This window comes from Protopterus annectens, chromosome 6.part0 (assembly GCF_019279795.1).
Source record: "Protopterus annectens isolate FY-2018-M chromosome 6.part0, PAN1.0, whole genome shotgun sequence".
In the NCBI taxonomy this organism is placed as follows: Eukaryota; Metazoa; Chordata; order Ceratodontiformes; family Protopteridae; genus Protopterus; species Protopterus annectens.
Window position 1 is genome coordinate 124843380 of NC_056737.1, and position 14885 is coordinate 124858264.

A 14885-nucleotide genomic window follows, 5' to 3' on the forward strand; every position below is an offset into this window, starting at 1 on the left:
AAAATGTTTGGACATAGTATGCAAATCAGCAGGGGTCCAAGGGTGACGAACAAGCTCTCTGTTATTAGCCCCAATATTTCTCTAAGAGGTGTTAGAAGATCTTCTCCAGAGGCAACTACCTCTTGTCTGACCCTGTTGTGTGACTGTGTGTGGGGGCTATGGGTGTATCAAATACTAGTGCTCCTGTTGGAGAGGTAGACACTTGTTGGAAATGAGAAGAAGAAGAAGAAGAAGAAGAAGAAGAAGAAGAAACCTCCGCCATGTCTGTTTTCAAGATGAGGGTTGAAGAATGAACTAGGCTGAGATGTAACAGTACGTCACTGACCTGTTGTCTGAAATGCAAAGGTCTAAAAAACAGCAGAATCTTATACAGGAGCAACCCATACCGGTGCATATGGGGGTGGGGTGCAGTGGCTACTAGAGGATTATCATCCTCTTCTGATGTTTCTGCTTTTTGTCATCCCCAGTTTCTTCCAAACCTGCCAAGACAGGCTAAAGGGATCCATTTTTTTATGGCTGCATTGCTTTTTTAACTTCTTTTACCTGTTGTGGCAATTTCTTATTAGTATCCTGTAATCCCCTTAATGCTGATGCCTTTTCCTTTTTAGAGCTTCAGTATACCATGAATAAAATACTGTCCATCATTCCCCACTTACCTTGTTTTTCTTTTCTTCTAAAGTATCCTTCAATTTTTCTAATTTATTCCTATCATAAGTTCCATTTAATGGAAATACTTCACCAGGGCAATTTTTAGTAAGCTAAAACCACTCATTCAAATACTTACAACTTTCCTTTCCATAATTATAATGCATAAAATATGCAGGTGTTCCCTCTACAGGGATTTGATCTTATCTGCTCAACTTTGTTCCCATTTTCCCTGCTAGATCGTCGTAATTCAGAAAAGAAAAAAAATTACTACATCAGTTCATACACCATTCATGGAGGAAAGGGTAGGGATTCTGTTGTGAAATGATAGAGAAAATGTTTCAATCAGCTTTTTTCCACAACACCCCCTTGCTTTTGTCCAGTCATGAGCTCAAAATTTACAGCTCCAACATTGTGATCAGAATAACAGGGCAGATAGGTACTGTGTCCAGAATTGACCATTCTTTCAGAAATTCTGAGGGCACTTTCACACACCCACACCTATATCCTAACAGGCTATGGGCTCATGAATTTGGTTTGCCACGCACACACACTTATGTCCCAGCATGCTATAGGTTCATGAACTTGATTTAACTCTAACTTTAACCTCTTTTTTTTTTTTACTCTCTCGCTTTCTTTTCACTCATGCATTAAACAACACAAATCATCTCTCATGCCCCTTACCTTTTAGTCTTGCGTATACTATCCTCAACACAAGGTGCCTCCTTGTGTTAATTTTCTTTTTTGTTGTATGCACATACACATTAACAAACTTTCCCTTATTTCCTGTGGAGTCCTCCCACTATTAATTTACATATACCTAACAAGCCATCTCAGTCATTCATTCAACAAAACAGTTATTCTCTCATTCCACTTTTTTAACTACAAATATCTAACAGAGAAAAAACATTTTCCACAAATCCATTTTCTCCATTTTTAGTCTAGCGTGTTTGCACAGCCTGAATAGTTAGGTATCTGAATCTCTGGCTATTACATACAAAGCAGTGTGGAATTCACAGAAGAACTTTCTGTGCTGGGCCCTTGCAATTTATTCCACACTACCCTGCAGTGATACCAAAGTTCGGAATCTGAGTCTTAAGGCACTAAATGTTAAAGTTCACAAATAAATAACAAAGAGTTTTACCTTTAAGTTTTGAGTCAAGAATAATGTTTCAGGATGTGCAAAGTACTTGTTTATTCCATAAACAATGCCGAGAGACTGCCTACTTAAATGTTTCAGATCTGTCTAAAAGAACAGAGAAAACCTTCAATTTTTATACCTTTTCTTATCAATTTCATGCATGCAGAACTCTGTCGTTACATAGCTTTTAACAAATAATAACATATTTAAAATACTTTATGTCCTCATGCTCCTCACTTAGAGCTTCATATGAGCACTTGATAAATATGCCTTTTTAAAACATAGACCACCTGTGGTTAAGATTTATTGGCCTGCAACTTTGTAACTTTTGGCAGCAGTACACACTGTGTCACAGACATCCTGGTAAAGACTCATCCCCCAGCCTGAGAAGGCCAGAGTAATGTTAATTAATCTGATTCCCAGGTATACCTGACACAATTGAGAAATTTTCAAACAAAAATATAGCATAACATCCCTTAATTCCTTCAGCATTTACTTTGCCTTCAACTATCTGTCAGTACAAACCGAGAATACAATTTTAAGACACTTGAAATATAAAGCTACTACTTAGGTGAAACTATATTTTGCATAATCATGCATCTACAAGTTAATATGCATTTTGTGAGGAATAAACATGAAACATAACAACCTTCCATAACAAAATCAAAGTAGATAAATAGTGCTACTTTGACGAGATAGCTCGTAAGAATCTCATTCTGTTGATAAATTACTTTCACTAGGCCTGTTTTGAAAAATCCAAACGAAGTTAGAGGCAACACCAGGGCATATGCAGAGCTAAACTTTTAATGGATAAAAATCACATGAACAAATAGTGCAGTATGTGAGCGCTTTCACGTTAAAACATTAACGCTTCATCAGTCTGATAAAGCGTTAATGTTTCAACGAGTCTGATGAAGCATTATTCTCATATTCCCAGTATTTTGCTTTGTCCCTAAATCTGGAGGTAAATTGTTTAGAGCTATGTTTGGAATATGCTCAGCAGTATTTCCATATTAATAGTATCAGTACTGAGAAGCAATGATCACTGCTGTGCATTTTTTGTGGGGTGCTTTTAAGGCAGAAAGTGAGTCAGGTCAGAAGCAATATTGTAGCTCCCACTTTATGAGTCTACTGTCAGAAGAGTGAAATGAGTTTAAGTCCATTAATTTATAGATAAAATAAAACATAATTAAAGTGACCCTGTGATTTGGTGACAGGCATTTCACTTTGATTAGGATAGCACAGTATTGCTGTTTTAGGGAGACTTTGTAATAAATCTCCAATGTTATTTGCTGCAGTTTGCAATGAGGATCAGATCTTTTGGGGGGCTATTGTTATAATGGCAAGTCCATATTCAAATAGTGAAGATAGTATACCTTTTCCAATAGCCATCATTCTTTCAGGGGGTTACGAAGTAGGACTTTTTTCAACCAGAAGACAAGTTTGTTAATTTTGCTCTTGTCATTGAATATTACAGTGGAAGTTGAAACTTTATTCCAACCATACACATAGGTGTCAAAGTATGGAATTGTTTCCATTCATTGTCATTACAGAACATGAGCTAGGCTCGATGGTCTGTGAGTAGTTTGTGATATGAAAAAACATGGGCTTAGTCTTTGTTTAGCATTTACGATGAGTCTGTGATCTGATAACCATATATTATGGTTAAGATTATGTTATAATTCGGTTTTCATTTTGACATGTGATTGAGGTCTGTATATTCCCCTGTCATCTACATATAAAAGGAAAAGGTATGTAGAAGGTCAGGAGGGAGCTTGAAAAACAAGTATGAAAAACTGTATGACAGGGAGAGAGAGAGAAATGATTCTTGTTGGCCATCCTTGGAAAGTAGGGCAATGTCACAGATACAATATTTTGTTTGCACCTTAATCTGTCTATTGACTAGGATAAAACAGAACAAAGCTTAAGAGCATATTCCTGCATGAAATAGAACCTTTTGAAGAAGTACATGAATAACTAATCAAAGATTTTAATGAGCTCAATGAAGACGGCACTTCTAAGTATGAATGTGTACCTGTTTTGAAAGGTATGCTTGGTCAGTATGTGTAACACTGTCATTGTGCCTCTACCTGATTTATAGGTCTGGCTGTATTCAGCTATCTGGTTCAATTCTAAATGCTAACTTCTCAAACCTTTTGCCTAGATAGAAAATGGTCTGAAGTGATTTGCATTACTTTTCTCACAAGAGTTGATATTCTTTTGATGATACCTGCCATCCATTTGGCTAGTGTGGTGTTTTTAGCATGACATATTTTGTACAGGTAATGGAACGGGAGTAGTATGTGATGTCAGCATAGTGCAATGAAGCACGGCTGTATGTTGTACCAACAAGAAATTTTTAAGTTTGTTTTGACATGTATTCTGTTTGTATTGCTTTGGAGTAGAGTAAAGAATATACAGCAGGGGACTTAAATGATTTTGGAATGAACTATGGTTGTTTGTAGGGGTTGATAGCTGGCAGGAAAATTCTTTGGGGTGGTCCATAATCCTGAAGTTTCCAGAAGAGGTATTAACAGTTTATCCTTCAGAGGGTTTAGTAAATTGGTCATTCAGATGTATTGATCAGCATCTTCCTGAATTGTTATGGTTGATTTGTACTGAGTGTTGTGAAGCCTGAAGCTGAATAACTTTACATGTTTTGCTGAGTTACTTTGTTAAGTTCCTTAAAAGGTTGACCCTTTTTATGGCTTACATGGCTCCCTATTGAAATATCAGCACTTGTAATGCTGAGTGCTGAAAATCCAAAAGAAAGACAGAAAACCCAGAGAACAGTGAATCTTGAAAATCACTCTTCTCCTTAAAACTACTTTTTGCATGTGAGGGGTGGGGGGAAAGCCCCTCCTGCACTCCCCACATCCCCAAAACATGTATATACCAACTCCAAGATCACCATACCTTGGAGAAAAAGAAATGTTCTGAAAAATGGCATCTTGGACTTGGTATGTTTAAGTCCAGTCTTTCAACCATTCAGTCCCAACATTTCAAACAGTTACTGGTTTGGTTTACATGGGGTTTTAAGTTCTTTGGTAACCCAGTGATCACTTATTGATTTATATAGCCTGTAGACGTGAAAATATTTGCTTAGACGTTTTAAAGATGTGTAGGTGCAGTGGCTATTTGTACTAGGTCTTGCAGGGATTATACATAGTTCATAAGTATTAAAAAGCTATTCATTTAAGGCTGAAATTTTACACTTGGGCTTTAGGCTAGAAAGTTATCAATATCAGTATAAGTCTCCTGTTTATGATTTTTAGGGTGAGGCATGCTGAGCAATGCTCCCTAATAGATGGGGGAAGAATGGAAAGGAAAGACATCTCATTCTGATTGCTTAATCCACAGGTTAAAGATGGAGTCTTACTGCCAGATTACCTGATTTTGAATTCGATCTTATTAGCTTATTAATTAGATGGATAAGCCCACGATCTGTAAGGAAGTCCTAAGCAGAAGAACTGGCTGAGCTGAGGTGATTTAGCCTGCAATCTCAGAAATTATTATATCTTTCAGTAGGTTGCTTAGTAGTAGTATTTCAGATAAAATTCCTTTAAATCTCATTTGATTAGAAGGCGGTAAGAGGAAACCCAAAGCTGTAATACATTTGCTGGAGTTACTAAAACAGGGATTAAGAGGTAGCCTATTGTGGTTATTGTCATTCAGAGATGAACTGTAAAAATATAGTAAAACTGTTCGGCTCATTTTTTATTAGGAAGAGAGTTGCCCTGCCTACTCCCTTCCCAGGACATGCACTAAAGATATAAATGTATTCAGAGAAGTAGCTGCTTGTGTTCACAATATGTGTTTATAGTCAGGATTCTGAAATAAGTCAGGATTCTGAAATACCAACAATGCTGTGGGACTGGATGCATTTGAGAGAGTTCAGGTCTTGCAATGTAACTATGTTAACAGCATTGAGTAAGGAATTTAAAGTAAGGAAATCTTAAAGTGCCATTTTTATTGGCTAGCTGTTGTTGCTAGCCTTTTTTGTTAGCATGATATGGGCTGAGACATTTTTCAAAGTAGTTATGAATTAGTAGGATATTTATTAGTGAAGTTTATCTGGTTCATAGGTGTTTACTATGCTAATGACCACAAGGGTCTTTTTAAGCCTAGCCATGCATCCCAAAACTCCGACCAGCTCTGGTACCCTTGAGAAATGTAAGTGGGGCTTGGGAGATGAACCATTTACAGGTTGCCTGTATCCATTAGAGACACAGGTGCCAAATCAGGGATGAATTTCCTGTTCCCCATCCAATTGTCCAAGTTACACTTGAACTGGGTTAAGGAGGAACTCTGCTTCATATGGATAGGGAGCCTGCTCAAGAGACACGGTAGTCTCTGGGATACATTCCTGTCACTACAGCAGGTCCAATTTATATCACAGGCAACATTTAAGTCTTTAGAATGGGTAATTCTGGTACTGCTTGCTTTACAGATATGCAGGTGGTCCATCAGAGTGGGGTCTAACAATGCCCTATATGCCAAGCATAGATCTCACCTCAACAAGCTGTAAGAGACACAATACAGGGATATGGCTTTCAGGTAGTCTACATAGGACATGTTACTTGCACCCAGTATTCTTTTAGTGAAGAACCTCTGTGGAGATTCCAGTTCTTGGATATGCCTGGTTAAGTACAATACAAAAAGGGGGATTGTACTCAATGATAGATCTGATGAATGGAGAATATAGTGGAAGAATGACTTCCTTGGACCTAGATGCCATATCTTTGTTTATAATTTGTGCAGAATAGAATAATTTCCTCACTACTGTAGACACATGATGGTCAAAGGCTAGATTGCTGTCTATGTGTGTCCCTAAGTCCCTGACTACTGGGTCAACCCTAAGGGTTGTGTTGTCAATATGATAGTTACCAGGGGTGGATGACTTCCTGAAGGATACTATTATGCATTTCTTGGCATTTAGTTTTAGTCCATGGCTCTGACACCAATTGTATGAATGTGTCAGCCTTTCCTAGAGAATATTTTTGTCAGTGTGAGATTCAATGACAGCTTCTAATTTGCAATCATTTGCAAATTTAGTCAGAAAGAGACCACTGACATTGACCTTGACTTCAGAGAAGTAAGTGCCAAATAGGAGTTGTCCAAGGACTGATACCTGCGGGACTCCACTTGTGACTGGGCTCCTTGTAGAGTTGGACTCCCCAGTTCTAACTTCCTGGGTCCTATTCATGAGACATTTGGCTGTCCATCATGTGACATAAGGGTTTGCACCTAACTTCTTGAGTTGTGTGTCAAGCCTTGGCCAGGTTAAGATAGGCAGTGTGAATCATTTTGCCTCATCCATTGCTTTGGTGACCTTCTCAAAGAAGTCCACCAGGTTGAGTAGGTATGACTTGCCCTTGATGAAACCAAATTTGGTTGGGTCCAGTGTCTGGAGGTTTACTATATCATTATTGATCATTTCCATGATAATTTCCATGACTTTGCAAAAGAAACTAGTGAGACGTATAGGTTTGTAGATCTGGGGTATATTGATGGCCCACCTTTCTGCAGAGGGATGACTGTTGCTGTACTTCATTCATGAGGCATGAAGCCTGTTTGGAGGCTACAGTTAAATAGCAATTCCGAGGGTCATGTTTCATGCTATTTAGAAGGTATCCTGGGATATTGTCTGGGCCTATTGATGTAGTGTTCTTGGCCTTATGGAAAGCATTAAGGACCTGTTCCCTAATAATAGCAGGTTGAGTTATAATTGATGGCATTTCCTAAGGGAAGGTTGAAGGGGAGAGATGGGTAAAGTTGGAGCTGAGTTTCACAGCCAGTAGTTTATAGGTTTATAGTAGTACAAAAATGAAATAAACCAGTTCCACTGCACAGTCCCCTAGCCAGACAGTAAATATACATAGGTGCAATAGGCAACCATAAAGGAGTAACACAGGCAGGTATAAATACAAACAAAAGTTTTTTATTGCAACAATCCCAAATCAAACTAAGTGCTTTTGTCCCAAACAGTGCTATGAGACTTCTTCAGAGTGTAATTGCCCATAACCCAGGCAACAAATATATACAAAAAATCTAATTAAAAAGCTCATCCCCTTGGTTTAATCAGCTTTAAATTGAATTATATTAATAACATTGAATATAAAAAATAATAATAATAATACATAAGAAACATTGAAGACGTTAGAAAGAATACATAAGAAAATATATTGAAATGCATAAAAAATAAGGAAAAGAGATCTGTGCTTCCAGATAATAAATGAACCCCTTAACTTAAAAATATTATTATAATCTTGTGAGAGACCTCATTTTTAGTAAGCAAGCTATGGATAAGGAGTCATTCTAGCCAGATGGATTATTGGCATTAGGTCTTACCTGCCATTCAAGTTCCTTGCATTCTAGCATGGTTTTCCAAGGGCCAACTCTTGGATCACATCCTAAAACCTCTAATATAAAAAAATTGAAGGAATGGCCTGAGTTAGCAATAATGTGTTTCCAGAGGGCATTATTAAGATTATGATTTTTAATGTCCCTCATATGTTCATATATTCTGTCCCTAAATGCTCTATTTTCCTGATGTAGAAAGAGTTGCACTGTTGACATACAACAGCGTAAACTACTCTCTTAGTGTTGCATGAGCATCTCTTAGGACAAAAAAAATGTTACTGTAACATGTCAGGGAAATATTCATAGTTTCAGGTATATGTGGACACTGTGAGCACATACCACACTTAAACATTTTATCATTACATTGCATTCTGGACCCTAGGAAACCTTTTTCAAGAAAATCCTTAAAATCACGGTCCCTTCTAAAAGTGAACTTAGGGAGCACCCCTATCCTGTCTTTGTCTAAATTACAGACATCAAACAATTTGCAATTGTTGATAATTATATCTCTAGTAGCTCCTGCATCAGCATTGTATGTGAGGATACATATCTCATTGTAACCATGCCCATTTTGAACCTTAGAGGCCCCAGTTTTATTGTATGAGCCTAATAATGGTTTATAGAAGCCATTTCTTCTTTTTGTTACTACTTCACAAAAAAATCCCTGGGACACCCCCTGTTCAATAACATGTCCTTTAATTATTCTGTCTCCGACAAAAACATGTCCATAAAATACACCATAATGTCCCAATAAATACAGGTTTATTAATCCAATGAAATAAATGCATTTGTCTGCCTATAACCAAAGACTTCCCCATGTCCATGTCTGATGCCATTCTCACTAACCTTACTAGCTGGCCTTTAACAATGGCCTTCTTTTGCTGTGGGGGGTGGAAACTGCTGAAAAATTGGAGGGAATTTGAATAAGTGGCCTTCCTGAATAAATTAGACACAAGTCTCTTGTTGATGTAATCTTTCTTCAGTTCAACATCCAGGTAACATATAGAATTGACCAAGGTGTTCATTGTGAAGTTCAAAAATTCAGTACAGTCATTACTGAAGGCAAAAAAACTCACTTAAACTAGACTCAGAGTCATTAAAAAAAAAAAAAAGTATGTCGCCCAATAAGCTACCATAAAGGTTACACCTCTTCTCAAAGTCAGACTTGAAAAAAATGTTTTTCTCAATAAGCAAGAACTATGTTTGCAAAAACAGGGACACAAGAGGCCCCCATTGCCACACCATTGGTTTGTCTATAAATGGACCCTTCAAATCAAATATAATTATTTTTTAACATTGCTTCCATCAAGTTTCTAATGACCTCAGTGCTGTTATTGTCAAGCCTGCTCTGTTCATACAAGATCTGACTAAACCACTCCAAACCACATTCATGGGGTATAATGGTGACTAAATCTCTAACATCTATAGTAACTAAAATAAGGTCTTCACCAAACAGTTCTTTCTTGACCTTAGTTGAAAAATCCCATGAATCCCTGTAAATATAATTGGTGTTGCTAAGACTGTTCTTTAAGTTTAGGTTTATATACCTCACTATTCTGAAGGTCTTTGAGCCTTTGGCATTCATTATAGAACACATAGGAGGGTCAGTATAATCCTTATGAATTTTGGGAATACCGAATATTATAGGGATATGGGGAGAATCAGTTCTCAAGCAATTATATTCCACTTCATTGATTTGACCCTGCATCAATAAGTCATACAAGGTGTTAACAATTTTAACATACTCTATATTTATTTGATTTTTAGAAGCTTCTTTGTAATTATCTGTAAATAATAATCTTTCCATCCTATTATTGTAATCTTTTTTGTCTATGATGGCCAGGCCATTCCCTTATCAGGTTTAATGCCTATTACAATCTGATTGTTGCAAATTTATTTTAATAATCCCATCTCATGGTTAATAATATTAATTGCTTTGCCATGTTCCTTAAACCTCAGTACTTCTCTAATATCTCTTTCACAAAGTTTCTCAAATATTATAATGGTTGCATGCAGTGGGAGGGGGGGGGTTAAAAAGACTGGGTCTTCTAAGGACATCAACAGAAGATTCACAAACCTCAGATCTACCCAGCAAAACTCCAAGACTAAGCTTCCTGGTAAAAAACTTTAAATCTAACAAAGTCCATACCAACTTATCTCTGTGGGCTGGGATAAAAGTAATATCCTTTTCAAACAAATCAGCATGTTCAGTGTCAAAGGAAATCAAACTCAAATTGTAGATAGTAAAGTCCCCTTGAGTATTTCTAACCTTTATCAATTGCTCCTGGGACCAAAATTGGTTCCCTTCTCCCTTCTTCCTCCCCTCCTGTTCTGCTGTGTAGTCATCTCCCAACCAGTTTCCCTTCCAGGTGAGAACTAATGCCAGTAATCCCCCTGGCTTGAACAGCTCCTTATCCATAGCTTGCCTATTAAAAATGAGGGATCTCACAAGATTATAATAATTTTTTAAGTTAAGGTGTTCATTTATTATCTGGAAGCAAAGATTTCTTTTCCTTATCTTTTATGCATTTTAATATACTTTCTTATGTATTCTGCTAACTTTCTCAATGTTTCTTATGTATTATTATTTTTTAATCTTCAATGTTATTAATATAATTTGTTAATTTAATTCAAGCCTGATTAAAATGAGGGGCAGAGCTTTTTAATTAGACTTTTTGTATAAATTTGTTGCCCGGGTAATGGGCAATTACACTCTGATGATGTCCGTAGCATTATTTAGGGTGAAAGCACTTAGTGTGATTTGGGATTGTTGCAATAAAGCTTGTGTTTGTATTTCTACCTGTCTGTGTTATTCCTTTATGGCTGAATATTGCACATTTGTGAATTTACTGCTGCTTGGCTAGGGGACTATGCCATGGAACTGGTTTATAGTTTTATAGATTAGAAATAGGCTAACTGCCCTTGTGGGCCATTTTAAGCCTAGCCAATTATCCCATGTAAGAATCAAACTTTGCACCTTGTGTTTGTAAGGTAAACACCATAACCATTAGGAGGTGCAGCACTGAGCTGGATAAAAGCACTCTCATGAAACTAAGCAAACAACTCAGAGGAGAAAAAAAGTCTACCAAACCCAAATTTTAGGTAAATTTGGCCTCCCAGGCTAAGGACAACTACAAGGCATTCTTTAGCTATGTCCGCAACCTGAAAGACAATGCACAATTGTGTGTAGAGCTCATTGTAAATGGAGCTACTTATAGTGAGATAGAAGATATACTATATCCTCCACTGAGTTGTTTGTTTAGTTTGATGAGAGTGCTTTTATCCTGCTGGGTGCTGCACCTCCTAATTTTTGCCATTAATTTCTGCCTTGTACCAGGGTGGCTTGTTTTTTGAGTTATTTCTGTACTTCCTCCTGGTGGGTACAGTGGCTATTAGCATGCTTGTACAGGGTTTCTGTAAACAGTTCTGCATAGGCAACATTGCTCTCAGGATTTATGGGAGCTTGGAATTCACTTAATAGCAGGAAGTTAGTCTACGAGTAGTTCTTGAATATTCCATGATTAACTGGGGATCCAAGTATTATTTTTACTTCAAAGGAGACCATTTTGTGGTCTGACCTTACCAGGAAAGACATTACACTAGGGGATGTGCAGCACTCTCCCATATTAGTTAGGACCAGATCCGGTGGGTTTGTTTTGTCTCGTTTCCTTTATAAAAGGAAAATAGCTAATAAAACATACTTTAAATGCTGAAGCATAAAATTGCAACTGTGTTTTTTTAAACACGATTATTGAATTATCACTTGTGACATAGGCAAACTTACATGTATATAAAAGTAATCAAACCATATTAACAAGTTCACATTTACAAACATTATACATCACATACATTATTCTATACAATGTAATCAATATATCATTATATACATTGTTCGGTTCCTTGCTTCTCTTAAACCTTATCTCTCCTCCAAAACATTTTCTGCATGTATTGTTCCAACAATTTCCATTTTTTTTCTGTGTAATTTACACCTACCCTTTTCTAAAGATCCTCCTGCCTGCTCTTTTATCTCTGTTACAATATTCACTGCTTCAGGTTTGGATGGTTTATACTTTGATTTCCACTTCCTAGTAATTACTTTTTGGCAGCCACCAGAATGAAACTTAACAAGGCCTTACAATGTCCAGCCAATTCAGATCCTGTATCCCACTTCAAAAAAAAAAATTCCTTAGTTACACTCCTTTGCTCCCACAGCATTCCTGACAGAGTACTCTGTAGGGAATGCTTAAAGTCTGCCAATCATTACACTCACAAAACATAAAAAGTACATCTGAATATTAAGAAAAGCATAGTCTCCTCATTCAGTGAATGACAGTGATGTTGGAATGCAAATGTATTTTTTTTTAGGATAACTAATACAAGCAGCAATTTACTTCAGTTCTACTCAAAAGAGGGTGGAAAAAAGGGAAGTTGTTTGAAGAATAAACAAAATCTTTTAAATTAGATTCTTAGATCTTGACTGAAAAGGAATAATGAGATTATACCACTGTTTGACTGCTATAACATGCTCATAGCTACAAAACAAGCTTCACAGATTCTTGTAAAATGCTAAAAGATAAATACCTGTTTTGCTCATCTTTAGAATGGGGTGCAACATACATGTTGGTATTGGCAAGGAGTGAATTGTCTTCTATTTCCTATGAAATTGATTCCAATTGATTCAATGCATAATTTAGGATTATCTAAGGGGATGTCAAAGGTAATTTTTAAAGATGTTTAATTATGGAATGGAAGATCTGCCTGTCTAAAGAAAAAAGGTAGGCTGAATTTCACAGCAACCAAGTCCATTCTACAATGTGGCCCACAACTACAGTTATAAGGCATCAATTGCATAGTTAGGTTGTCCAAAAAAGGGACGCATAGTAAAGTAGTTGCACCTCATTACAGAAAGAACTATCATTAGGCAGGTGTAGTAGAGGAGTCATTCAAGCAAATAGCATGTGATTAGTTTGTCAGATATCACTTGAAAGGTAGATAAGTGGACATGAGGCTATAAGCTCTTACACATCAAACAAAGTGCCAAGGATATACTAATAAACATCAAAGTACACAGGTCTCAAACAGCTAAAGATTAATCCCAAAAGATCGGAATTCAAAATACTGAAAAACAAAAGACTTACGTTTTTTGCAGGATGCAAGCCCCCTTGCACCACCTGCTAATTATATATATCAACTCTGAGATCACTCTATGGGGGGAAGGACAAATTCTCCAATCCCCAATGTGCACACATTTGAATGGACGTAACACTGACAGAAGTGGTCAAAACTCATTTGATCACTTCTGCTGGTGTGAAAGACATTTAAGATTACAAACATTTGAGTATCCGTAGTGTTTCCAGTGCCACATATCTGTCGCATGCATAGTAGATAATTTGCTGTGCTGGCCTCCTTAGTTTAACAACTTGTTGTTGTTGTTGTGTCTTTCGGCTTTCCACTGATTTCATTATATTAATAGAGAGAAAATCTGCAGATAGGAAAGGCAGAAGAGGGAGAATATTGAGCAGTGAAAACACATATGGGTAACCATAAGGAATAACAGGTAGGGGACAGGAAATGTATTTTTGAGTGAAATATAACAGTTTGTAAACTAAGAGACAAAGGATAAAGGTAAAGGGAGAAGGCAAAGCAGAAGAAGCAGACAAAAAATAAGAAGGAGAAGTGGGCAGATAAGCATAGTATCAACACAAAACCTGTGGACCCACACTCAGAGGTGGACACATACTGATGGGGAAAAAAAAACAAGAAAGATATTGGAAGTGCCAAATAAGGCAGGGAAACACCAAGACTGATGATACAGTACAGTACAGTACACTACAGTATGAAAAATGCCATTCTAGCCAGAGACCAAAGCCCCCAGACATCAACCACTATCAGAAGAGTAGCCTCTTCTGAACTTTCCATGGAAACCACCAGTGTACATACATTCCCATTCTAAGAGACAGAGATGGCTATTAAAATTGGACACAGCACCAGGACATTGGCATGCACAGGATGAGGTGACCACAACAGCTTCTCCTTCTCCACAACCACAAGATGGAAGAGAAAAAAAAAGGAAAGACATCAGTGAACACATATGTTACATATAAAATTGCAGCTGCCCAGTGCAGTATTTTACATGACAATTGTACCCTGGTTTTGGGATTTGTGCAGTTTCCTTCTATGATATTGTTTCATGTTTGCACCATACTCTTTGTACACTGTAAAATAAAGTAGGAGGACATAAGCATATTGGTGGACCCATTAATAGAATAATTAACAAATAAATACATAAATAAGTAAGTATATAAATACATAATTAAATAAATATGGTTCATAGTAACATTCTGGCTCCTTGCTCACTAAACTGTGCCTCCCACTCTTAAAGAAGGAGGTCATCACATATTGCTGAATCAATGCCTACATTCCTCACCAAAATGGGCAATGCCAGAGGCATCACTCACCATCCTGTCAAGCTCATGCCTGGCAGCCACCTTGTCCAGTGGGGCATCATAATGGCCAGTAGGCACTCTCAAAGTCTCTATGGAAGACAAACAATAATCGAGACTTTACTTAATGTAACTTGACTTTGATATAGGTGTACTGAAGGATGATGACAGACTTGAAAATGAGCCTATGCACTTTAGTCAACATCCATGTTAGGCAGCACAACAGGAACATAGGAAAAATAGCAAACTGGGTGTGGTAATGCAACACAGTGGTGTGACACTGTCACATCCAA